Source organism: Gossypium hirsutum, chromosome A04, assembly GCF_007990345.1.
Source record: "Gossypium hirsutum isolate 1008001.06 chromosome A04, Gossypium_hirsutum_v2.1, whole genome shotgun sequence".
Lineage (NCBI taxonomy): Eukaryota > Viridiplantae > Streptophyta > Magnoliopsida > Malvales > Malvaceae > Gossypium > Gossypium hirsutum.
The window spans coordinates 81615687-81640737 of record NC_053427.1 but is presented as its reverse complement, the minus strand read 5'-3'; the positions used below and the strand labels follow the sequence as shown (position 1 = coordinate 81640737).

General features: G+C 34.2%; 1 long non-coding RNA gene across 2 annotated transcripts; it reads left to right on the top strand.

Annotated features, from left to right (window-relative positions):
* The first annotated feature begins 19741 nt into the window (after positions 1–19741).
* LOC121228209 (uncharacterized) lies at positions 19742–23643 on the top strand. 2 transcript variants are annotated; one of them, XR_005925769.1, is made up of 8 exons: positions 19742–20211; positions 20883–20959; positions 21167–21386; positions 21525–21581; positions 21659–21740; positions 22796–23098; positions 23220–23312; positions 23435–23643. It is a non-coding gene; the product is annotated as an uncharacterized lncRNA (long non-coding RNA). The 2 variants fall into 2 exon arrangements; XR_005925768.1 differs by having other exon boundaries at positions 22796–23103.
* Positions 23644–25051: the final 1408 nt, after the last annotated feature.

The following is a 25051-nucleotide window of genomic DNA, read 5'->3' as shown; positions in this document are numbered from 1 at the left end:
TACTGTGATATCGTCTATGTTAGCTCCGAAATGTATGAAAAAGGGTTGTGATACATATCTTGCATACTACTGGATACAAAAGTGTCTGAATCAAAGATTGAATCTGTACCTGTTGTTTGTGAGTTTTTGAATGTATTTCCAGAAGAATTATCGGGTTTGCCACCGATCAAAGAGGTTGAATTTGGTATTGAGTTAGTACCAAGAACAACACTGATATCGATAGCTTCTTACAGAATGGCTCCAAAAGAATTAAAAGAGTTGAAAGTTCAGTTGCAAGAATTGACAGACAGAGGTTTTGCACGACCAAGTTATTCACCCTGGGGTGCACCAATCTTGTTTGTAAAGAATAAATGTGGCACGATGAGAATATGTATCATTATAGACAGCTGAATAAAGTAGCTGAATAAAGTGACTATAAAGAACAAATACCCTCTACCTTGGATTGATGATTTATTTGATCAGTTGAAAGGGGCCACAGTATTTTCAAAGATTGATTTGAGATTGGGTCATTACCAGTTGCGAGTTAAAGACTCAGATGAACCTAAGATTGTATTCAAAATGAGATATGGGCATTATGAATTCCTTGTTATGCCTTTCAGATTAACTAATGCTCCTGTAATTTTTATGGATTTGATGAACCGGATATTCAGGCCGTATTTAGATAGATTTTTTGTTGTATTCATTAACGACATTCTGATCTATTCGTGATATGAATCTGAATATATTGAGCACTTGAGAGTTGTGTTACAAACTCTACGTGATAAGCAATTATTTGCAAAGTTCAGTAAATGTGAGTTTTGGCTTCGAGAGGTTGGATTTATGGGGCATATTGTTTCAGCTGAAGGTATTAGAGTTGACCCGAGTAAGATTTCTGCTATTGTTGATTGGAAACCTCCGAGAAATACGTCTGAAGTCTGTAGTTTTCTGGGTTTAGCAAGATATTACCTAATATTTGTGAAAGGATTTTCAATGATTGCGACACCGATGACACGATTGCTTCAAAAAGATGTGAAATTTGATTGGTCAGAAAAATGTCAGTAGAGTTTCGAACAGTTAAAAGTACTGTTAACTGAAGCACCAGTTCTAGTTCAACCTAAATGGGGAAAGAGTTTGTGATTTATAGTGATGAATCATTAAATGGTCCTAGGGTGTATTCTGATGCAAGAAGGAAAAGTTCTATCTTATGCTTCCCAACAATTGAAACCGCATGAAAAGAATTATCTGACGCACGACTTAGAGTTGGTTGCAATTGTGTTCATATTGAAAATTTTGTGACACTACTTATACGGTGAAAATGCCACATTTATACAGATCACAAAAGCTTAAAATATTTGGTGTCACAAAAAGGTTTGAATCTGTGACAACGAAACTGGCTCGAGTTATTGAAATATTATGAATTTGTGATTGATTATCACCTGGGAAAAGCTAATGTTGTTGCTGACGCTCTGAGCCGAAAATCTTTGTTTGCATTACGAACAATGAATACCTAGTTGATGATTTGTGATGATAGGTCTATTTTAGCTGAATTAAAAGCTAAATCGACATTTCTTCAACAAATCCGCGAAGCTCAGAAAGATGACTGTGAATTGCAAGTTAAACAAATTCAATGTGAGAGAATCCCTAATTTAGAGTTTCAGATTGGAACCGATGATTGTTTAAAGTTCCATAATGGAATTTGCATACCGAGAAATTCAGAACTCATTCAGAAGATTTTACATGAAGCACATAATAGTTGCTTATCTATTCATCTAGGGAGTACCAAAATGTACAACGATTTGAAACAGTTTTACTGGTGGCAAGGCATGAAACGAGATATCTCAAATTTTGTTTCTAAATGTTTGATTTGTCAACAAGTCAAAGCTAAACATCAAGTACCATCTGGTTTACTGTAGCCTGTGATGATTCCTGAGTGGAAATAGGAGTGAATTACAATGGACTTTGTGTTGGGATTGCCCCTAACTCCTAAAAAGAAAGATGCTATCTGGACTGTTGTTGATCGACTAATGAAATCTACTAATTTCATACCGGTACTTATAGATTTCTCACTTGACAGAGTAGCTGAATTGTACATTTCTGAAATTGTTTGATTGTACGGGGTGCCATTATCTATTATATCTTATAGAGATTCGAGATATACGTCGCGATTCTAGAAGAAACTGCAAGAAGCTTTAGGAACAAAGTCAAATTTTAGTACAGCTTTTCATCCTCAGACTAATGGTCAAACCGAGAGAGTTATTCAGATTCTCGAAGACATGTTGAGATGTTTTATTTTAGAGTTTGAGGGTAGTTAGGAAAAATACTTATCATTAATTGAATTCGCATATAGCAACAGTTTTCAAATGAGTATAAAGATGGCACCGTATGAAACTTTATATGGTCACAAATGTCGAACTCCGCTATACTGGACTGAACTAAGTGAGAAAAAGATTCACGAGATTGAATTGATTAGAGAAACTGAAGAAAAAGTGAAAATGATTCGCGATAATTTAAAAGCAGCTTCAGATCGACAGAAATCATACACGGATTTGAAACGTAAAGAAATTGAGTTTCAAGTTGGGAACCAAGTGTTTCTAAAGGTGTCACCATGGAAAAAAGGTTCTTCGATTCGAATGTAAAGGAAAGTTGAGTCCACGATTTATCAGACCGTATGAAATTATCGAAAGAATATGACCTGTAGTGTATCGACTATCTTTACCGTTAGAACTTGAAAAGATTCATAATGTCTTTCATGTTTCTATGCTACAACAATATAGATATGATTCGTTACATGTGATTTCTCCGGTAGATGTTGAGATAGAGACTGATTTGACGTACAGTAAAGAACCGATTAGAATTTTTAGCTCGTGAAATCAAAGAATTAAGAAATAAACGCATAGCCCTAGTGAAGGTTCTTTGGCATAAACACGGGATCGATGAAGCTACGTGAGAACCTGAGGAAGCTATATGAAAATAGTACCCTCATCTATTCACTTGTAAGATTTTTGGGGACGAAAATCCCTAAGGAGGGAAGAGTTGTAACAACTCATTTTTAGTCAAATCAGAAAAGTGGTTTCGGGACCACAAATCTAAAGTCAAAATTATTTATTATTATTATTTTGTTTACAATATGATATTATGTTGGTGTGAAAATTTCGTTAAGAAATTTTATCGTTTAATTGGTTAATTTGAGAAAAGGACTAAATCAAATAAAAAGCAAAATTAGGGTTTTATTAGTTAAAGGTGTTAAATAGCTTTGGATTTTAATTATAGTGGCCTTAAATGGTAATTAAGCCATTTGAAAGGTAAGTGGACATTAATGGACTTGTATAAATGAATTTTAATGTTATATGCTTAAGGTAAATAAAGTAAATTAGTTGTTAATTATGATAAAATACTAAAAACAAAAGAAAAAGCTTTCATATTCTTCAATTGTTCATCGAAAAGAAGAAAGGGAGACTCTATTTTTTGTGTTTTAGGGTTCGACCACTTTGATCTTCAATTTTAAGTCCGTTTTTATTCGATTTTTAATAATTTATATGTTTTTAATATCATTGCTTCGTATTCTAGCTAGCCCGTACCTTAAATTTTGAAACTGTTAAAGATTTAACATGTTTACATTTTGAATGCTTGAGTAATTTGATGAATTATGATGTACTTGGAAGGTTTAATGTTAGATTAATAGTTTTTGTAAATAGATTTTTGACAAAAATGTTAAAAAGGGATTAATTTGTGAAATTGTAAAATGTGGTGGTTAAAAGTAAGAATAAATTAAAAATATGGGTTGATATGGGAATGGGTAATATTCGGCTAGCATGTATTTGTACTAAATTGCATGAATTTGCAATTTTATGTGATAAGGACTAAATTGTAAAAATGTGAAAGTTTAGGGGCAAATGTGTAAATTTCCCAAAATATGAATTATAGGCTAAATTGAATAAATCGAATATTGAATGTGTTAAATTTGTTAATATATAGATCAAGATAAGCTGAGATCGGGATTAGATCGAGGAAAAGGAAAAGTGGACGAATAGTGGATAATTTCTATCTGAGCGATACGAGGTAAATTCGTATAATTAGAATCGAACTTTTTAAATACTTGTAATTATTTGAAATGAATGTATGTAATTGAATAAATGATCGACTTGAAATACGAATGCCTTATGGATATAGTCTAATGGTTACCAAGCCCCGTTTGAACCGTAGGAATTTATAGGATACGAGTGACATGTCACTAGGGTTACTGTTTAGGTCGAGATCCTACACGTGTTACGGACTCACCTCGGCTCGTATGAGCTTACCGATATATCAGATCGTAAGAGCTTACTGTTCTCAGCTCGTCAGAGCTTACTGTTTCAGCTCAGTAGAACTTACTATCCATCAGCTCAGGAGGAGCTTACCGATCATAGCTCGAAAGAGTGAATATGATGATGAATTGACAGATTACTGATTAATACACCAAGTGTGTATCACCCATGTATCTATCAATATTCTAATAGGTTCAACGGGCATAAATTATGTTATTGGTTATGTGAAAAATTTATGTGTTATATGGATGAATTATTATTATATTGATGAAGTATTGTTTAAATGGATGATTACATATACTTATGTGACTAACTTGTTTATGAATTCTTGCGTATAGGCATTTGACAAGTGAATTTGATATACCTCGTTTAATTGTTTGATTATGTATAAATGGTAAGTTAAATTCTAAATTATACAGGCTTACTAAGCTATAAAGCTTACTCTGTTTCTTTTCCATGTTTTATTGAGGTTCAATAGCTCGCTCGATTCGGATTAAGTCGAAGTTATGCATCACACTATCCAGTTGCCGATTGGTACCTTTAAACTTATGGATATATGTAAATATGGCATGTATAGGCTAGTTATAAAGATGATAGTTATAATTACTTAATATGGTGATTTGGGTACATGTTAAAGCCATGTGATTTGGCTTAACTTGGTATAATGTTTTGATTGTGTATAAGTACTCAAATATGGTATGTTTTGGTAAGTAGTGGATGAAATAGAAATATGCAATGTTGTCTTGATATGTGATAGGCATATGAATGGAAAGTGCATGATTTTAATTAGGTTTTTGAATACTATGTCTAATAGGTATAAAATGTGTATGAAATGTTGTGGATTGGCTGCCTATTGAGTTATAAAATGTTGCAAATTTGAGCTTGATTAGGATGTGCAAAATGGGTGGCAAAATGGCTTTTTAAATGACCTAATTTTGTCCACACGGGCAGAGACACGGGTGTGTGTCTCGGCCATGTATGACACACGGTTATGTTACACAACCGTGTGTCCCTTGGTGTTGAAATTAAAATGAAGTCAGTATGCTCCACATGGTCTCACATACGGGCGTGTGACTAGTCGTGTGGTACAAGTTAGTATACCCCCTAATTGGCATACAGCCTAGCACACGGGCGTGTGACTTAGACGTGTTTCATAAGTCAGTATACCCTACAGGTTTATCACGGCCTGGTACACAGGTGTGAGTGGCCACTTCATAGGGCACACGGGCTAGACACATCGACGTGTGGTTAGTTGTGTGACCCAAGTCAGTATGTACCCCCTGTTTTCACACGGCCGATGACACGGGCGTGTCTAATGGTCGTGTGAGACACACGGCCTGCCCACACGGGCGTGTGTCGTCTGTTTTGTGAAAAATTTTCAAAGTTTAGTAAAATTTTTATAAGTTATAAGTTTAGTCCTAAACCGCTCCTAAAGCATGTTTAAGGCCTCGTAGGCTATTATTAGGGACAAGTTGATTGAGATAGAATGATGATTTAATGAATTGATTGAATGCATGAGAAAAGTACGGTTATATGTGTTATAAGTCCGATTATACTCCGTAACCCTATTCGGGCATTGAATACGGGTGAGGGGTGTTACAGGACTGCACCTCGAGGATGATTATTGGAGTGGGTGAACAATGCAAGGGTCTTTACTAGTTGAAGTTGGCAGCATCAGTCCAACCATGTAAGGCTAGTCATGTAGATTCTTTTGAATTATGGCATATGAGGATGGGACATCCGTCTGCAAAACTAGTAGAATCTCTTCTTCATATTAAATAGAGTAATAGTTTGGTGAAGAATAAAGTATGTGACATTTGTTTGAGAGCTAAGGAAATAAGAGAAGTTTTTGTTTCTATTGGCATTAAAGCAAATGATATTTTTAAATTAATTCATTGTGATTTGTGGGGACCTTATCGTGTTAATGCTTCTTGTGGTGTTTCGTATTTTTTGACCGTTGTTGATGAATTTTCTAGGGGTATATGGATATATTTGTTGATTGAAAAAACAGAAATGGGCCTTATCATGCGTAATTTCTTGGCTATGATTAAAAGATAATTTCATAAAGATGTAAAAGTAGTTAAAAGCGATAATGGGACTGAATTTGTGTGTTTGAAAGACTATTTTTCTAGAACTAGAATTTTATATCAGACTTCATGTGTAGCAACACCTCAACAGAATGGTCGTGTTGAGAGGAAGCATCGTCATATATTAAATGTGGCTAGGGTTTTAAGATTTTAGGGCAATCTTCCCATCAAATTTTGGGGAGAATGTATTTTGACGGCTGGATATTTGATCAATTAGACACATAAACTATTAGGAGGAAAGACTCCTTATGAGACCTTGTTTGGTAAACCTTCTAGTTACAATCATATTTGAACTTTTGGGTGCCTTTGTTATGTTCGGAACTTGAATAAGGAGAAAGGCAAGTTTTCTAGTAGAAGTCAACATTGTGTGTTTGTAGGATATCTTTTTGGGAAAAAAAGGTGGAGAGTTTATGATCTTGATTCAAGAAAGTATTTTGTATCGAGAGATGTTGTGTTCTTTGAATATGAATTTCCACTTGTTGATGTTAGTAAGGAGGGTGCACAACCAAAACTAGTATAGAGTGTTCTTTTCGGTGTCACTAACCATGTTGATGATAGCTTGAATGATGTTGAAGAAAATAAGGTTTGAGAATTCAACTGTGACTTAATGTGATAACGATGACAAGAGGTGTCACTGAAGTCTCGGATGAATTTATTTAAGAACAACTTGGGCGTGGTCATATAAGGAAAGAAGTTTCTAATCAACTACGAAATTTTGTAACATATACTACACAACGAATAAGCCCCTCTGCACGTTCATCCAAACTAATTTTGTCCTCAGGTATCTCCTATCTTATAGCACATTATGTAAATTGTGATAATTTTTCTCCAAAACATCGTTATTTTCTAGCAGCTATGACATCTGAAAGGGTGCCTACTTTATATGTTTAGGCCATAAAAGATATTCGATGGAAAGAATCTATGATGAAAGAAATTGAGGCTCTTGAAGCTAATGGGACATGGAATTTAGAAGATGTACCACCAGGAAAGTGAGCTATAGGGAATAAATGGGTTTACAAGATCAAATATAATTCAGATGGGTTAGTTGAATGTTATAAAGCTCGATTGGTGATTCTTGGCAATAATCAGATTGAAAGAATTGATTACAATGAGACCTTCACCCCTGTAGAAAAAATAGTAACCATTCGTACGTTTCTTTCGGTGGCAGCAGCAAAGAAGTAGGAACTTTATCAAATGGATGTTCAGAATGCATTCTTGCATGGAGATTTAAAAGAAAATGTGTACATGAAGATGCCTCCTAGTTTTGTTACTCAACACACTGGCAAAAGTCTATAGATTATGTAAATCAATGTATGGTTTACGGCAGGCCCCTTGATGTTGGTTCGTGAAGTTGACAACTGCATTAAAGCGGTATGGGTTTCTTCAATCTCAATCTAACTATTCATTGTTTACTTTGAATCGGGACAAGATACAATTGAGTATACTAGTTTATGTTGATGATCTTGTTATTGCGGGAAATAATAGTGTTGCCATTTAGAAGTTTAAAGATTATTTATGCCATTGTTTCTACATGAAAGATTTGGGGACATTGAAATATTTTTTGGGCGTAGAGGTGGCACGAAATTACGAAGGGATTTTTCTTTGCCTACGCTAATATGCTTTGGATATTATTAGTGAAGCTAGGATATTGGGTGCTAAATCTTCTGGTTTTCCCATCGAACAAAATCATCATTTTGCCTTGGCAGAGAGTGTTGTTTTGCCAGATTCGGAGAAGTATCGAAGATTGGTGGGAAGATTGATTTACTTGACTCTCACTCAACTTGAGCTATCCTACAATTTTCATATCTTAGCGCAATTTATGCATCAATTAAAGAAAGCTCATTAGGAAGTAACTTTGCGCGTGATTTATTATTTGAAAGGAAGTCTTGGACAAGGAATACTTCTCCGAGCTGATTATGATTTACGACTATATGGTTACTGTGGCTTTGATTGGGGAAGTTGTCATTTAACACGAGGATCCCTCATTGGGTATTTTATTATGCTAGGCACCTTTCCTATTTCTTGGAAGACTAAAAAGTAACATACAATGTCGAGATCTTCTGTTGAGGCAGAGTATCGTTCCATGGCTACAACTGTGTGTGAATTGAAATAGTTAAAGGGTCTCTTATTGTCTCTTGGTGTTGTTCACTTTGATCCTATGTTGTTGTATTGTGATAGTCAAGCAGCCTCACATATTAGTGCAAATCTTGTGTTTCATGAGTAAACAAAGCACATTGAAATTGATTGTCATTTTATTTGTGATGAGATTCATCGTGGACTTGTTCAAATCGCTTATGTTCGCAGCTCTGCGCAACTAGCTGATATCTTCACTAAGGTATTAAGGACACAACAGTTTGGGTATCTTCTATGCAAGTTGGGAGTTTGTAATCTTCACGCACCAATTTGAGGGAGGTATTAAGAAAGAAATCAATGAATATATTTAGATATGCAAATATCTGTTAAATATGTAAATAATATATATATTTTAAATAATATATTTACGATAGAAGTTAAGGGCTTTATTCTAGAAGTTAGGGATTTACATAGATTTATTGGTTGATTTATTTTCCATACTTATCATGTATCTATATAACTCTTTTTGGCCTGTTAATGGAGAGCAGGAAGAAAGTCATTCCTCTCAAGAGTTATTTCATATTTTTACTCATATTTTTATTTGATTATTAAAAGCGATAAAATTTAATTTTTTAATCTTAAAATAATGTTAAATCATAATTAAATAAATTATTTAATTAATTAAATTTAGAAGAAAATTAATAATTATGAAAAATAGTATTTGAAATAAAATATAATATTTATTATAAATTTAAATCAGTATAAAACCAAACAAAGGAAAATATTTTTGGATAAACAAAAGTAGATATTACTTATTATAAATAGTTTTTTATTTTACACTTAGTATAAATATTTTATTGTTATTAATATTCTTAATTTGAATTATTTTATTTTTACTAGTATACATGATTTGAATATTTTTTACTATTTTTTAAAATAATTATATTTAATTTAAGTTGGTAAGTTATTTTGAATTTTAATAATTTTAAGCCTAGATATTTTAAGTTCTGGTTAATTTTAAGTTTAAATTAATTTTGAATTTTGACTAACTTGAGTTTAAGTGAAATATGCTTAAGTTGTTAACTCTTTATTATCAAAACATATTCAAGTTAAATTTTCCGTGTTAGAATTTTGATCAGAACATATAGGGTCTCAGGTTTGGCAATGAGTTTTGACATTGTAGGAATTTTTTTTTTCTACGAAGGAAGATAACTTGGGGCCCTTAAATTTCCTGAACCACTCAAGAAGGCGAGCGGTAAGAAAAACAACACTCAGAGTTTCGCTGTCTTTGAATAAGTTTCTGAGCTTTCCACACAAAATCAAGCGGATTCAAAGGCTCCAAACTGGTTAATTCAGGTATTGAAACATGCAAGAAGGCGAACTGGTTTCCCATACTTTCTCAGCATCAGGTTTGTGCATCTTCACTGACTTGTACTCTCGAATGGCCCTGGTATTCAGCAGCACTAGTGCTGTTGAATGTTCATTATTTAACTTGCATGTATAATCGAGCCCCAAGGAAAATTATTCCCGTTATCACATCATTTATTGTCTGTTAAATCAACCCCGACAAAAAAAAAAAAAGAAAGTTTATTCAACAACCAGTTTTTATTTCTCTAGAAAGAAGGTTACAGAACTGCATATTGTTAAATGCATTGTTAGTGTTAAATGTTTAGATATGTGAATAAATTATTTCCTTATTGTTATTTAATCATTTATACATGCTTACAATAAATTATTTATTCTCACCTAATCAAATTATATCATCTCCTTAACAATTAATTTAAGTAAGTAATCCATAAAAATATTTAAATATAATTAAATGCATGACAGTTAGGCAGATGTAATGAAAGCAAGTAACGAGTTATTAAATGTGAGATAAAAACTAGTACCAAAAACGTACTGTCGAAACCATTTTTCGAAAATGGGAATCGATTTGATTTTGAAAACGAAAAAAATGAGTCGCCACCGATCTTTATTAAGTGTGATCGAATCACCTTTGTTTTAATAAAATATTTTAGTTTACTAAAACAATGTTCATGGTCTATGAAACTCGAAAGAACAGGTTCGAGAGTCGGTTACGTGCGAGGAAGGATTAGCACCCTCGTCACGCCCAAAATTGGTACCAAATTGATTACTTATTGTCCTAAAGTCGAAAGTTGAAATCGAGAATGGTTTCAAAATACGATCCTTTTTATTAATAACGGTTTTAGAGTGCTTGAATTAGCTCAAAGCGATTATTAAAGATTTCCTTGTCTCGGGATATCGGAGTATCACATCCCGTAAGTTAAGACACAATACCATGAACTCCCGAGCGCAAAATCGTCTTTAATTTTAATTGAAATTCCGTGTATTTTAAAACTCAAAAGAATATTTGGCTATTTAGAATCAACGAGAGAACCGAAACCCCATAAGTTAGGGCACAATTCCTCGACATTCCAAAACGCGAAACATTGCCTTATTTTGAAATTTTTTGCTTTTGAAGAATAGCGAATCCGATATTTAAACGACGTGGTATTATTCGTTTGGATTAAAAAAAACCATTTATTGGAAAAATGTAACGAGGCTAGATTCATGAAGCGATGATATGAAATAGAAATATAGCAATGAGCCTAGAGCAATGATACATGAACACAACATTATACGAATGAATAACAATAATGTAAAAATATAAAATAAACGAATTAAAATACACAATGGTAATAATCACACGACATACATTATTTGAATTCTAATCATTAATAATCAAAGACAAATGAATTTCATAATATATAACAATTTAAAAAAAAATTTATAAAGCAAATTAAAATCAATAAAATGTAAAACAAATTTTAAAATGATAACAAATGAATTTTGTAGTGGCGTAAAAATTTTGCTTTCGGTCGCTAATTGAGGCGATTTATTTAAAATTTGAAAACCGACTTTCGATTTTATTAAAAAAAGGAGTCGCCACCGATCTTTTTTCTAGGTGTAATCGGACACCTACCTAATAAGTCATCTTTTTTAGAAAAGAAAATTTATTCTTGAACAAAATGAAGGCCGAATTTGGGTCTACGCAAAAATCCAGAGAAAAATGGGGTTCGGGAGTCGGTTACGCACGAGAAGGTATTAGCACCCTCGCGACGCCCAAAATTGGTATCTCGTTAAACACGCGTTGTCTTAATTCTCAAAAATACGAGTTCAATTTAAATTTTAATCGTGATCCAATCAAAACACGAGAATTTTTATAATTTCAATTTCTTTTAAGAAGGACGTTCTGTTTTTAACACAAGCCGATTGATATTCACCCAACATAGCGATGAAAACGATGACTTAATGTTAAATCGGTGCGTTGCCTTATTTATTGAAAATAATAAAAAATGAAAGAAAATATTTTTAAATAAAAAATAAAAGTAAAAGAAAACTAATATTGAGCTTGAAATAAGATGTGAACTAATATGCTAAAATCGGAGTAGACAAATAATAATAAAAAGTTAAGAATATCCGAAGCAAATAATATGTAAAACATTAACAATGTATATATGATAATAATAGTTGTAAAACAATAATAATGCATATGGTATTAAACATGATAATAATAATAATAATAATAATAATATAAATATGAAATAGTAGTGAACATATATATATATATAAAGCATATAATACTAGATTTAAAAATATATATACAATATATATTAAAAATAGTAATAATATAAAAATAACTAATAATAACGATATATAAATATATACATATATGTATTAAAATATATACGTAATAATAGGAATAAAAAGTATATACATAATATTAAAAATATGTACATAATATATACATATTAGAAATAATAATATTAAAAACAACTATTAGTAATACTACATAAATATACACATATATATATTAATAATAGATACGTAATAATGATATTAAAAGTATGTATGTAATATAGTGTTAAAAATACATACATAATATAGTTATTAAAATATATACATAATATAATAAAATATATGAATAATATGATATTAAAAAAATATATATACAAAATATATAAAAAATATAATATTTAAAAAAATAATATACATAATATAAGAGTATTAAATAATAAATAAAAAAATAAGGAAGAGATGAGTAAAAATAATATACATAATAATATAATAAGAAAATAATATATTTATAATAAGTACTTAAAATATTTATATGTATATATGTATAATAATGATAAAAAATAATAATAGTGAAAATAATAAATATAATATAATAATAGAAAAAATAATACTATATAAAAAGTATATATATACATATATAATAAAATATATACTAATATTAATAATAATTATAATAGAGGTAAAAATAGATATAATAATATAAATAATACGTACATGAAAAATAATAATAAAAAATAATAATATAAAAAGAAAATATGATAAAATAATAGTGTATAAAATAATAGTAATAATATTTATAATAAAAGAAAATAAAAAGAGAGTATTTAAAAGTATATACATAATATTATTGAAACTAATCATTACAGGAAAATAGGGTTTTAGCGGCGTTTTATCAAAAACGCCGTAAAAATTATAAAAAATTGAGTAATAGCGGCGTTTTGGCAAAAACGCCGCTAAAAACAAAGCATTAGCGGCGCTTTTGGTAAAACGCCGCTAAAAGTCATATAACTCTTAAAATCCTAAACCCTCAAAAAAACATAAAACACCAATCTATAACCCTTAAAATAGTAAACCCCTAAACCCTAACAAGCCCTAAACACTAAACTATAACACCTAAAACCTTAAACGTCGCAATAGGTACATTTTTAGTGGCGCTAGTTTAAATTATAGGTTAATGTTTGGGGTTTATAGTCTAGGATTTATGATTTAGGGTTTTAGATTTAGGGGTTGGGGTTTAGGGGTAAATATAGTGAACTACTTAACTTGTGTATCTTGGATTTTTTATAATATAAATCTAAATAAGATAAATATAAATTATTATTTTAAAAATATATATATCAAAATGGGTTAAATCCCAAAAGTATAAATTATGAACACAGTTATTGATATAACATCATTTTATATTTATATATTGCATACATAAATATTTATATTATTCAATATAAAAATATATTGATGTATTTATTTTTTAAAACGTGTATGATTAAATCAAAATTAAAGTTTTAACTATACATTTAAACCACAATTAGAATTTCAAGTCTACAATTACACATTAAACCGAAATTCATATATAATTCTGAAATGTATCTCTATCAAAATTTAGGTGTATACATATAATTAAATATAATGTAAATTATTTAAGAGATAATGATAAAGTTTATATATATATAAACAAAATAAAAAATTTTTAACAGAGCAAAAAAGTGAGAAAATAACTTTTTGTGCCGTTTTTTATTAAAAATGCCGCAAAAAATAAGCAATAATAGCGTCTGCAAATTTTTTTACACAAAACGGTGTCGTCTTGTTACCCGAGATGCATTAGACTTTTTCATTCCCCCTTCCCCCCGAAATCCCAAAATTTGACAAGAAATCTTTCTTTCTTCCCTCCTTTCTTTCCCCAAAATCGGTTCCCTCCCCCCTCCCCAAAGAAATCCTAAAATTTCACTTGAAATTTCTTCTCTTTTCTTTCCCATTTTATTTTTCCCAAACCATTTCTCCCCTACCCCGATTCCCTTTATTTTTTCCCCCAATTTCCCCAAATTGGCAACTCCATGATGTTCTCTCTCTGATATGTTTGCTTATTGGATGTGTTGCTCGGACTTTATATTGTTGTTTGAAATATCTTCACTGAGATTGGTCAATTGAACCCCTTATCCATGCCCGCCGATCCCAAGCCCTCCTACGCCTTCAGCTCCCTCCGTGATCGTAGTAGGGACATTCTCAGCGTCGTCGTCGCTCTCTTCTTCGGCGTCGGCTGTGGCTCTCTCACTGCCGCCGCTATTTACTTGGTATGGATTATCTTCACGGCCCGTTGCGAGTACCATGAGGATGATGAGTCTGACGAAGAATTTAGCCCTAAAAAATGGGGTATGTTAACATTCTTGCGAATCCTGCTATTAACGTTAAGGAATCCTGTTGTTAACGTTAAAGATGATTAAGGTTGATGGCTAGAAAAGAAATCATCTTGTTTATTACTCAAAATTGTTGGTAAGGGTGTATGATTTATAGACTTGTAGATGTAACTAGAGCTCTACCATCAATAGATAGGAAAAGTTACTGGACAACTATACATTATTGTTTGATATATTTATTATTTTACTTAATATTTGTTGGTGCAAGAGGCAGCAACAGGCTGTTTTGTGTCTTGCTTGAATAGCAAGCCTCGAGCCTTGGTGAAGAAGCAAACTCGGAAGCAGAAACAGAAAAGAGAAACCAGCTAGTGAAAAACAGAAATGAGAGAAGAAGATTGAATGAAAAATGAGCTGATTACTTTCATTAACACATCAACAAGGCATTAAGCCATTACATATATCAGTCAATAAGTAAAACAAACAAGTAATCACCTAATCAACTACCTAACTCCACTAATTTGCATTGAAACTTACAAGATTAGCTTGTACAACTTGCATTGCTGACTTTTCAGTCAATCAATATCAAAACATTTACCTACTTAGTTCAACATGAACTAGATTACAAAACAATCAAAATGGAACTAAAAACAGCAAATGGATTAGCAGCTTCAAACTTCAGTTGCTGCACACCATGGCACCACTGCTTGCTGCGATTCCTGGAGCATGACCACCTTTGTATGTCGTGCATGGCCACCTTTGCATGGGAACTAAACTTAACACTCCTCCTTAGTTTCCATGCTAGTAACACCTAATTCCCTTTTGAATTTAACAAATTTAGACACATTGAGTGCCTTTGTGAAGATATCAGCAATTTGCACTTCTGAATTGCAATGAATCAGCTCGATTTCATGAGCTTGTTCCATCTCCCTTATAACATGCAACTTAATATTGAAGTGCTTGGTTCTGCCATGAAAAATGGGATTTTTTGCAATTGCAACAGCAGATTTGTTGTCACAATAAATCTCTGTTGCCTCCTTTTGGTTTTGGTTTAAATCAGCCAAGATTTTTCTAAGCCATATGGCTTGGTTCACAGCAGATGCAGCAGCAACATATTCAGCTTCTGCTGTTGATTGTGCCACCAGACTTTGTTTCTTAGAACTCCAGCAAAACATGCCTGAGCCAAGACTAAATGCGTATCCGGATGTGCTCCTCATGTCATCACTCGATCCAGCCCAGTCACTATCAACATAGCCTATTAGCTTCATGTTTTCAGCCCTTTTGAACAATACACCATGACCAATGGTGCCTTTGATATATCTTAGCACTCTTTTAGCTGCTCGAAAGTGCTGATCATTGCAGCAATTCATGTATCTTGATAGCACACTAACAGCAAACATGATATCGGGCCTTGTGGCAGTCAAATACAACAGACTACCAATGAGACTCTTGTACATGGTCTCGCAAATTGGTTCACCACTCCCTTGCCTCGAAAGCTTCACTCCAACAGCCATTGGTGTGCTTGTTGGCTTGCAGTTCTTCATAGAGAACTTGTCCAAGATCTTCATAGTAAAAGAACTCTGACTAAGAAAGATTCCCTTTTCTGTTTGGTTCACTTCCATTCCAAGGAAGTAGTTCATTCTGCCTAAATCAGACATTTCAAACATTTCCATCATTTTTCTTTTGAAATCTTCCAGCATTCTTCTGTCTCCTCCAGTTACCAATAGATCATCAACATAGAGTGACAGAATAAGCTGAGTTTCAGCTTGGTTCTTCTTCACATACAGTGTTGGTTCACTGGGACTTCTCTCAAATTCCAAACTCAGCAAGTAAGAGTCAATTCGAGCATACCAGGCTCGAGGAGCCTGTTTCAGGCCATATAAAGCCCTTTTCAGTCTGTACACCATGTGTTCTTTGCCAGTGATCACAAATCCTTGAGGCTGCTCGATGTAGATCTCTTCTTCCAGGAAACCATTGAGAAATGCAGACTTAACATCAAGCTGATGAACGGTCCACTGATGTTGAGCAGCCAAGGCAACTATCATTCTAACTGTGTCTAGCCTGGCTACTGGTGCAAATGTCTCCAGGTAGTCTAGACCATACCTTTGGTTAAATCCTTTCACAACAAGCCTGGCTTTTAGCTTGTTCAGACTGCCATCTGCATTTTGTTTTACTCGATAGACCCATTTTACTCCAATGGTCTTCTTTCCAGTAGGTTTATCAACTAGCTCCCATGTATGGTTCTTCTCAATCATGTTGATTTCATTGACCATAGCTAGTTTCCAGCCTTCATCTGCCTCAGCCTCTTCAAAACTGCTAGGTTCTGCTATTGCAACCTGTGCCCTTTCATAAATATCTTCTAAGGGCCTTGTGCCTCTCACAGGCACATCATCAACATCCATTTCAGATCCTAGCTGCTCAAGTTCAGCTTGATTAGGCACTAGGTCTTCTGAAACTGCTTCTGGCTCATTTTTCTCCCAATTCCAGCAGGCTTTTTCATCAAAGATAACATCTCTGCTCACCTGGACTTTGTTTGTCAAGGGATCCAGAACCCTGTAGCCTTTCTTGACTGAGCTGTAGCCTACTAGAACACCTGGTTGAGCCCTTTTGGAGAGCTTGTCTCTCTTTGCTGCTGGTATTTGTGCATAACACAGGCAACCAAACACCTTCAGATGTGCCAAGGAAGGCTTGAAACTGAACCAAGCCTCGAAAGGTGTCTCGGATGCAAGAGCTTTAGTAGGAAGCCTGTTCTGAAGGTAAACAGCAGTGTTTACTGCCTCAGCCCACATGGTCTTGGGCAGTTTCTTTTCAAACAGAAGACATCTGGCCATATCCATCAGACTTCTATTCTTTCTTTCAGCTACCCCATTCTGCTGAGGTGTGTAGACATTTGTAAGCTGATGTTTGATACCAGCATCATTGCAAATGGCTTGAAACTGAGCTGAAGTGTACTCAGTGCCATTGTCAGTCCTTATCGATTTCAGCTTGCAACCTGTTTCTGTTTCTACAGCATTTTTAAACTTCACAAACACTTGAGCTACCTCAGACTTGTGTTTTAAAAAGAAAATCCAGCAAAACCTTGTAAGGTCATCAATAAAGAGGATAAAATACCTGTTTTTGCTGAGTGATTCAGTCCTCATCGGGCCACATACATCAGAGTGCACCAGCTGCAATCTTTCAGTAGCTCTCCAAGCTGAATTTGTAGGAAATGGCAGTCTTGCCTGTTTCCCCATTTGGCAAACTTCACACACATCATCATGCTCCACTGAGCTGGTGAAGTTCTCTGCCATGCCCTCTTTGGCCAATCGAGCCATTGATCTGAAGTTGGCATGTCCAAGCCTTTGATGCCAAAGCTTGAAGTCATCAACAGAAGTTGTGTATGCTGAGTTTGAATCATTTGCCCAGTGAACCTCAAAGCATTTATCAGTCATTGTGACTGTCATAAGGCTTGATCCACTTGGATCAGCAATGTGGCATTGTTTGTCCTTGAACACAACAGAATAACCTTTCTCGAGCAGTTGAGCTATGCTGAGAAGGTTTCTGTCAATCTCTGGCACCAACAGCACATTTGGAATGATCTTGTTGCCTGTGGGAGTACATATCAGCACTTCTCCTCTTCCTTCAGCCCTTATAAACTGACCATTTCCAACCTTGACCTTGGTTTTATAACTTCTGTCCAAGGTTTTAAACAAAGAGGCATCTGGTGACATGTGGTTAGTGCAACCACTGTCCAGCAACCAGCCTTTTGAGCATTTCTTCTCAGCAGCTAAACAGGAAACAGCAAAGACCTGTTCTTCTTGGTCACTACTGTCCTCAGCTACTCGAGCTTCAACCTTTGACTGCTGAAATTGATTCTGCCTTGGCTTACTCCTGTTTTTGCAGACCCTTTCAACATGGACCTTCTTCTTGCAGTGTTGGCATACTGCATCTGGCCTAAACCAGCATCTGTCTTCTGGATGGCCAGGCTTCTTGCAATATCTGCAGGGCTGGTCATTGCTCCTTGCAGCATCAGGCTTAGGCCTGTTTTTCCAAGGCTTTTTGCCTCTTTGAGCATTAGTGCCCGAGGCTTCTCTAGCTTTGGCTTGAAATGCACCTTCTTGGTGATCTTCAGCTCTGCTAGCTCTCCTTTGTTCCTAAGCATAGAAGGTGTTGATTAACTCAGTCAAGGAGATGCTAGCAAGGTCTCTTGAGTCTTCTAGGGAGGATATCTTGGCCTCATATCTCTCAGGCAAAGTGGAGAGAACTTTCTCCACAATTCTTGCCTCATCAAAGTGCTCACCTAGGAGCCTTATGCTGTTAACCACTGCCATAATTCTATCTGAATACTGCTTCACTGTTTCTTCTTCCTTCATCTTCAAATTCTCGAAATCCCTTCTCAAGTTCAACAGCTGCTGTTGCCTTGTTCTCTCAGTGCCTTGAAACTCCTCCTTAAGCTTGTCCCAGGCCTGTTTTGGAGTCTCACAGGCCATAATTCTGGTAAAGATGACATCTGATACACAATTCTGAATACAGGACATGGCTTTGTGCCTTTTGGTCCTCTCATCAGCATGTTGTCTGATCTGAGCTACTGTGGGATTAGCCCTCAGTGGTGCTGGCTCAGCATCTGTGTTAACAACTTCCCACAGATCGAAGGCCTGTAGGTAAGTCTTCATCTTGACCAGCCATATGTGAAAGCCTTCTCCATTGAAGACTGGTGGGGCTGCTGCTGAAAATCCTGAAGAAGCCATCAAGTTCCTTGATTTGAAGCAACAGGTCCACTAAGACAAGAGCTCTCGATACCAATTATTGGTGCAAGAGGCAGCAACAGGCTGTTTTGTGTCTTGCTTGAATAGCAAGCCTCGAGCCTTGGTGAAGAAGCAAACTCGGAAGCAGAAACAGAAAAGAGAAACCAGCTAGTGAAAAACAGAAATGAGAGAAGAAGATTGAATGAAAAATGAGCTGATTACTTTCATTAACACATCAACAAGGCATTAAGCCATTACATATATCAGTCAATAAGTAAAACAAACAAGTAATCACCTAATCAACTACCTAACTCCACTAATTTGCATTGAAACTTACAAGATTAGCTTGTACAACTTGCATTGCTGACTTTTCAGTCAATCAATATCAAAACATTTACCTACTTAGTTCAACATGAACTAGATTACAAAACAATCAAAATGGAACTAAAAACAGCAAATGGATTAGCAGCTTCAAACTTCAGTTGCTGCACACCATGGCACCACTGCTTGCTGCGATTCCTGGAGCATGACCACCTTTGTATGTCGTGCATGGCCACCTTTGCATGGGAACTAAACTTAACAATATTTGACTATCTTTATATATGGACACTATTTTAGTTGTATAAGAACTAAGACTTTATCCTTTATATGTATCAGCAAGCCATAAAACATAAAGATTTAAGTAACCATAGGAAGTTACTATGGAATAGAAGGCTAGGATGCAATGCTCTATAATTTGAAATAATTTCTCTTCATCTGGCCTCTTAAATTTTCATGGAATCTCTACACCTAGGATTCTACTCCTCAATGATTGTCTTCTAAAGATCACCACTAACAGTGAGCATGTTTATGTTTCTAAAAGAAAATTATTTTGCATTTGAAGTATTTGTTTCAAGCTAATTTAGGGTTGCCAGTGACGTCTTGGTTTAAGGGCAAGGAGGAGACTATGGGACTTTGAGATCCCTAGTTTGAGTCTCACCATGTGTGGGCTTAGTGTATTTTGGAGATGGAAAGATGTATTTTGGAGATGGGAGCCATACATGCTGGTGACTTCATGGTGAGTTCCTCTCTTTGCCAAATGTTTGGGAGCATTTCCTTGGTTGAATATTGAATTATTTATTTTTTCTTACCATTTATGGTTGCTGCTGACTTTATTTTGTTTAATTATTAGAGGCATTTAAGTTGATTAACTGCTTGATTGGGAAAGAGTTAGAAATGTTTGAGTTATTATTCGAATGGTGAACTAAAGAAAAAGAAGCTGATAGAGCAGTAACTGACAATTATGGTTGAGATTTTGCAATAATTGCATACTTTTCAAAGATTATTATTATAATGGTGACTTATGAAATGCTGGTAGTGAGAACCAACACCTTTTGGGAATATGGATGTTTGTAAGTATCTTGCTATTTATTTTCTCGAAATCATTAGTCAACTTCATTGATAGTTCGGGTATTCCATGTTCTTGCCAGTTAGGTAGATCCTTGCAACCAAATTGTTCATTCAATTCGGTTACTTGTCTTTTGCATGTTTTGGAAAGTTTAAAGACACTGAAAGGAAAAGAAATAAAATAAAATGATTCTCCTTTACATTATTCCATGACTTCTCACAGATGTCATCTTATTTTCTCCCATTGTTTATCTTTACTGCTTTTTAACTCTTGGAGCTTGATAAGATGAATGTTTTATTCACTTAATATATACTTGCTAACAAGTTGCATAATTTTCGCAGGCAGAGCCCTATATCAATTGCAGCTGCAGTTATTTATATAATAACACAGCTTTCGGATGATAAGAAGCCACTTAAAGGTTTGATATTATTTCCTTCTTACTTATTAACTAAAATTAAGATGTTTCATGTACTACTTTTAGGTGCTGAGGTTTTATATCGAATAACCCAACATGGTGTCTAAGCAATGTGTTTGTGTATTAAAATTTAAAAAAAAAGAACAGTGACATCAAAAAATTTTGAGCTACTGTTATGTTTCTCTGAAAAATGAACAAATGAATGCGCAGATATTTCTGTTGTTACGGGAGTTGCGGAAGGGACAACCCGAAATTCATACAAGGATCTTTATCCCCATGTGTCCAAGATAATACCAAACTGGTATGCCAAGGAAGAAGATATCAAGAACCTATGCAGTCCTTGAATTACAGAACAGACAATAATGGAGATACCACAAACAAAACCCTCAAAGTGCTGAGTTCTCTCTCTCGGGATCTCGTGGAACTCTCGGTACATTCCGATAATGATGTTCTATTTTTTTTTATGCATGTTTGAAGTTTTAGCAAATATTTTGAGGCTGTATCATTGATGTTTATCACCTATAATTTATTCCACTAGGATTCTTTATATCTTTCTTACATTTGGCAGATTAGTACGCATAACACCTGGCGTAGGTAGATTTGTTGCTAGGAGTTACAGTCCAAGGTGAGAAAAATCTCTCCACAACTAAGGTTCTTTCTACCGTAAATTATTGATAATTATTTACTACTGATTGCTTGCAGACAGTTGGTCAGCGCGTCACCTGGAATTCCGTTATTTGAGATTTTTGTGGTTAAAGAAGATGAAGAAATATATCTTATGCAGGTAAAGTAGTAATGTGCCTTAATTTATTATTATTTTTTGTTTGGGGCAAGGGCATAAATTGATTCTAAATTATGACATCTTCAAAATTTGGTGAATTCAGAGTATTTAATGATACCATGAGTCATGAGTGCAGTAAAATGCTGTGTATGGTTTGTTTGCTTTGTGTGGCTTTTTGCTGATTGATATGAGTTGAAATACTTTGGGACCATGCCTTAGTGGCATCAACTAGTACGACCACGTTTGGAGGGATCTTGAGTCTTAGATATGTGGAACCTCTTCGAGAGAGATTTGGGTTAATCCACTTTGACTCTGGAATTCCATTAGGTTGGTTAAGTAGCTGCTAGGTTATCGATCATAGTTCATAACTTCCTTTCTGATCCAATCATAGTACAGAAGGGTCTACAGATTGATAAGATAAACAGAAAAATGAAGGCCTTGCTAATTAGAATCAGTCTTTTTTTTGGGGTAAAGTAGAGAATGAACAGAAAGAAAGAAAGAGAGCATGTTTTCCTTGGCTAGGAAGATCTTGGTACAACAGTGGCTCAAGGACCTTTCAGTTATAGTTCATGGTTAGATATACTGTTCATAAGTGTTTATCTAAGTGCTTAATTGGGGCTTCCTTTGTGTGTTTTGCTTGTCATCTTTTTCACGAACACCATATCTGAATTGCTTTTGGATAAGTGCTTTACTGCATGCTGCTTTCTCTGTTTCGCATCATGAAATAGCTCTGGGTGTGTTTGTTCAGTAACTGAGCCTTGCTGCAGTAGGATAAATTTTTTGGATTATATAATTTGGTCCATGGAATCTTGAAATTCTGGATTAAATATTTTGGGTGGTAAATCTGCCTGAACATGGATATTCTTAGACGTGTAATGTTATTCCTGTGTAAGTTTGGAACATGATATTTTCATTTTATATAACTGTAAGTTGGTTTCTGGATGCATATACACATGTTATGTATCTATTTGCATGTTAGTCTTCGGCATCTCTTAACCAGTGTGTGATGTATATCTCCTGTAAAGTGATCTAAAGTCTTCTAATGCAATCTGTTGCAGGTAGTTTATTTGCAGCGTGCTAAAGGAAGTTCTACGAATAGTACCAGCTCACCTTCCAGGCCTACAAAAACCCCATCCTATGACCATGAAAAGCTACTTACCAGAAAATTTTTGATTAATTCAATCTATCTATTGGACGTTTTCAGTAAACCATTAAGCATGCTCTAATGCTCATACAGACCAAGGCATGAACCCTGTTATTGAATTCTTTCATTTTCTTCCCTAGGTTGCATTATGAGAAGCAATGCTATCTGATATATTGTGTTCAATATGAACAATGTATGTCAATGTATTGAATTTGGTGTAAGGTTTGCTTGAAATATCTCTACTATCTCATTCATTTGACTTTATTTAGAACCTCGTATTGAGTATGTTAATTCATACTTTTGAGACTTCTAATTGATGGGAAAACTCTAAAATATAGGTTGCATGTTACAAAGGTCAGGGAAGAATAGCAGAATTTGGTTTCCGTAACCCGCGATGGGTCGATGGCGAACTTCTCCAACTTAATGGCAAGGTAATAAAATATTCAGAACTTTATGCTAATAATATGATGTGACTTGCAACTTAAAATTATTTTGTTGAGTTTTTAAAACTATATGAATTGAAGGAAAATCCCTTGTGGATGGTCATATGCAGGGCATTGGACCCTATGTCAAAGAAGCTGATCTAGGTTTCCTTTACATTGTGCCCGAGCAAAGTTTCCTTGTGCTACACAACCGTTTAATATATAAATATATTTGTATAAAGTATTTTAATTTTTTTACTAATTTAAATATTGTTTTTATTTTTATATTTGTAAAAGAAATTAGTTATAAAATAAAAAAATTTAAATTTAGTTTGGTTCAGATGATTATAGTTTTCTAACTTACAAACAGTGAATCAAATTGAAATCAATTTATTTGAATAAATTAAAATTAAATTGAAATAATGAATTTTAAATTTTTTATATTTTTCATGACCTTTATAATATTTTGTAATATATTTTTTTTGAAATTCATGACTTTTAGCGGTGTTTTAAAAAAAAGCGCCGCTAAAGGTCATGATCTTTAGCGGCGTTTGTGGGAAAAGCGCCGCTAATGGTCATGATCTTTAGCGGCGTTTTTTCAAATAAACGCCGCAAACTTTAGTGGCGCCGTTTATAGAGGCGTTTTTTGCGGCGCTTGTAAAAACGCCGCTAAAGACCTTAAAAAACGCCGCTAAAAGTCAATTTTGCTGCAGTGAATATTAAAAATTAATAATAATAATAATAATAATAGTAACTATAGTAATAATATATTGATAAAATAAAAAAAATAATAGTGATAATAAGAATATTAATAATAACAGTCATAAGGATAATATAAATAATATTTAAAATAAAATAAAATAAAATAGCAAAGATAATATAAAGATCAACTTAAATTTAAAAAAAAGGACTAAATTCGAAACAAAAACGAAGTTTTGGGGGCAAATTTGAAATAAAAAAAGAAAAGGGCTTATTTGAACGCTCGTGAAACAACAGAGGGCCTAAAGTGCAATAACCCCATTTGCCCTAAAACGTGCAGTATCAAGAGAACTAAATCAGAAACCGAAGTAAACTGTTGGGCCAAATTGAAAATAACAATAAACTTGATTGTAAAATCATAAGAATGCGGAAGGACCGCGGGCACAGTTAGCCCCTGAGAGCAAAAATGTGCGGATCTTGAGTGGGTAGGGTCGGGTCGACCCGATCCAGGGCAAAACGACGTTGTTTTATGCCCTGGATCCCAAAGTCAAAACAACGTCGTATTGCTTGGGTATTTAAACCCCAAAACTTTCTTTTTTCTTCATTTCAGCCTCTCAAACAAAAGAAAAGAAAAGAAAAGAAAACCTTAAAATAAAACTCTCTACCTTTTGAATCTGGCCAAACTCCGATGGGGTCTCCGCCACCAGCCGCCATCGCCTCAAAAGGTAAATTTTTTTTTATTTTAATAATATATATGTATATGTATATAAAAAGAGAGGAAAAAAAACAAAAAGAAAGAAAGAAAGAAAGAAAAAGATTCAAAAGAAGGAAAAAAAGAAAAGGATACAAACCACCTTCTGTCGTTTCTGTATTTTTCTTGCTTTTTGGTTATCCTCTGTTTTAGTGTTGTTCTCTGCTTTGGTGGTTTGGAGTCACTTGTTTTGTGGGTTTTTATAACCCTTTTAGATGTATTTTTCTATGATTCCTGTCTTTTCTTTCTAGTCCCTTATAGGTGATGGTGCAACTTGGAGGAGCAGGTGGTGGTAGAG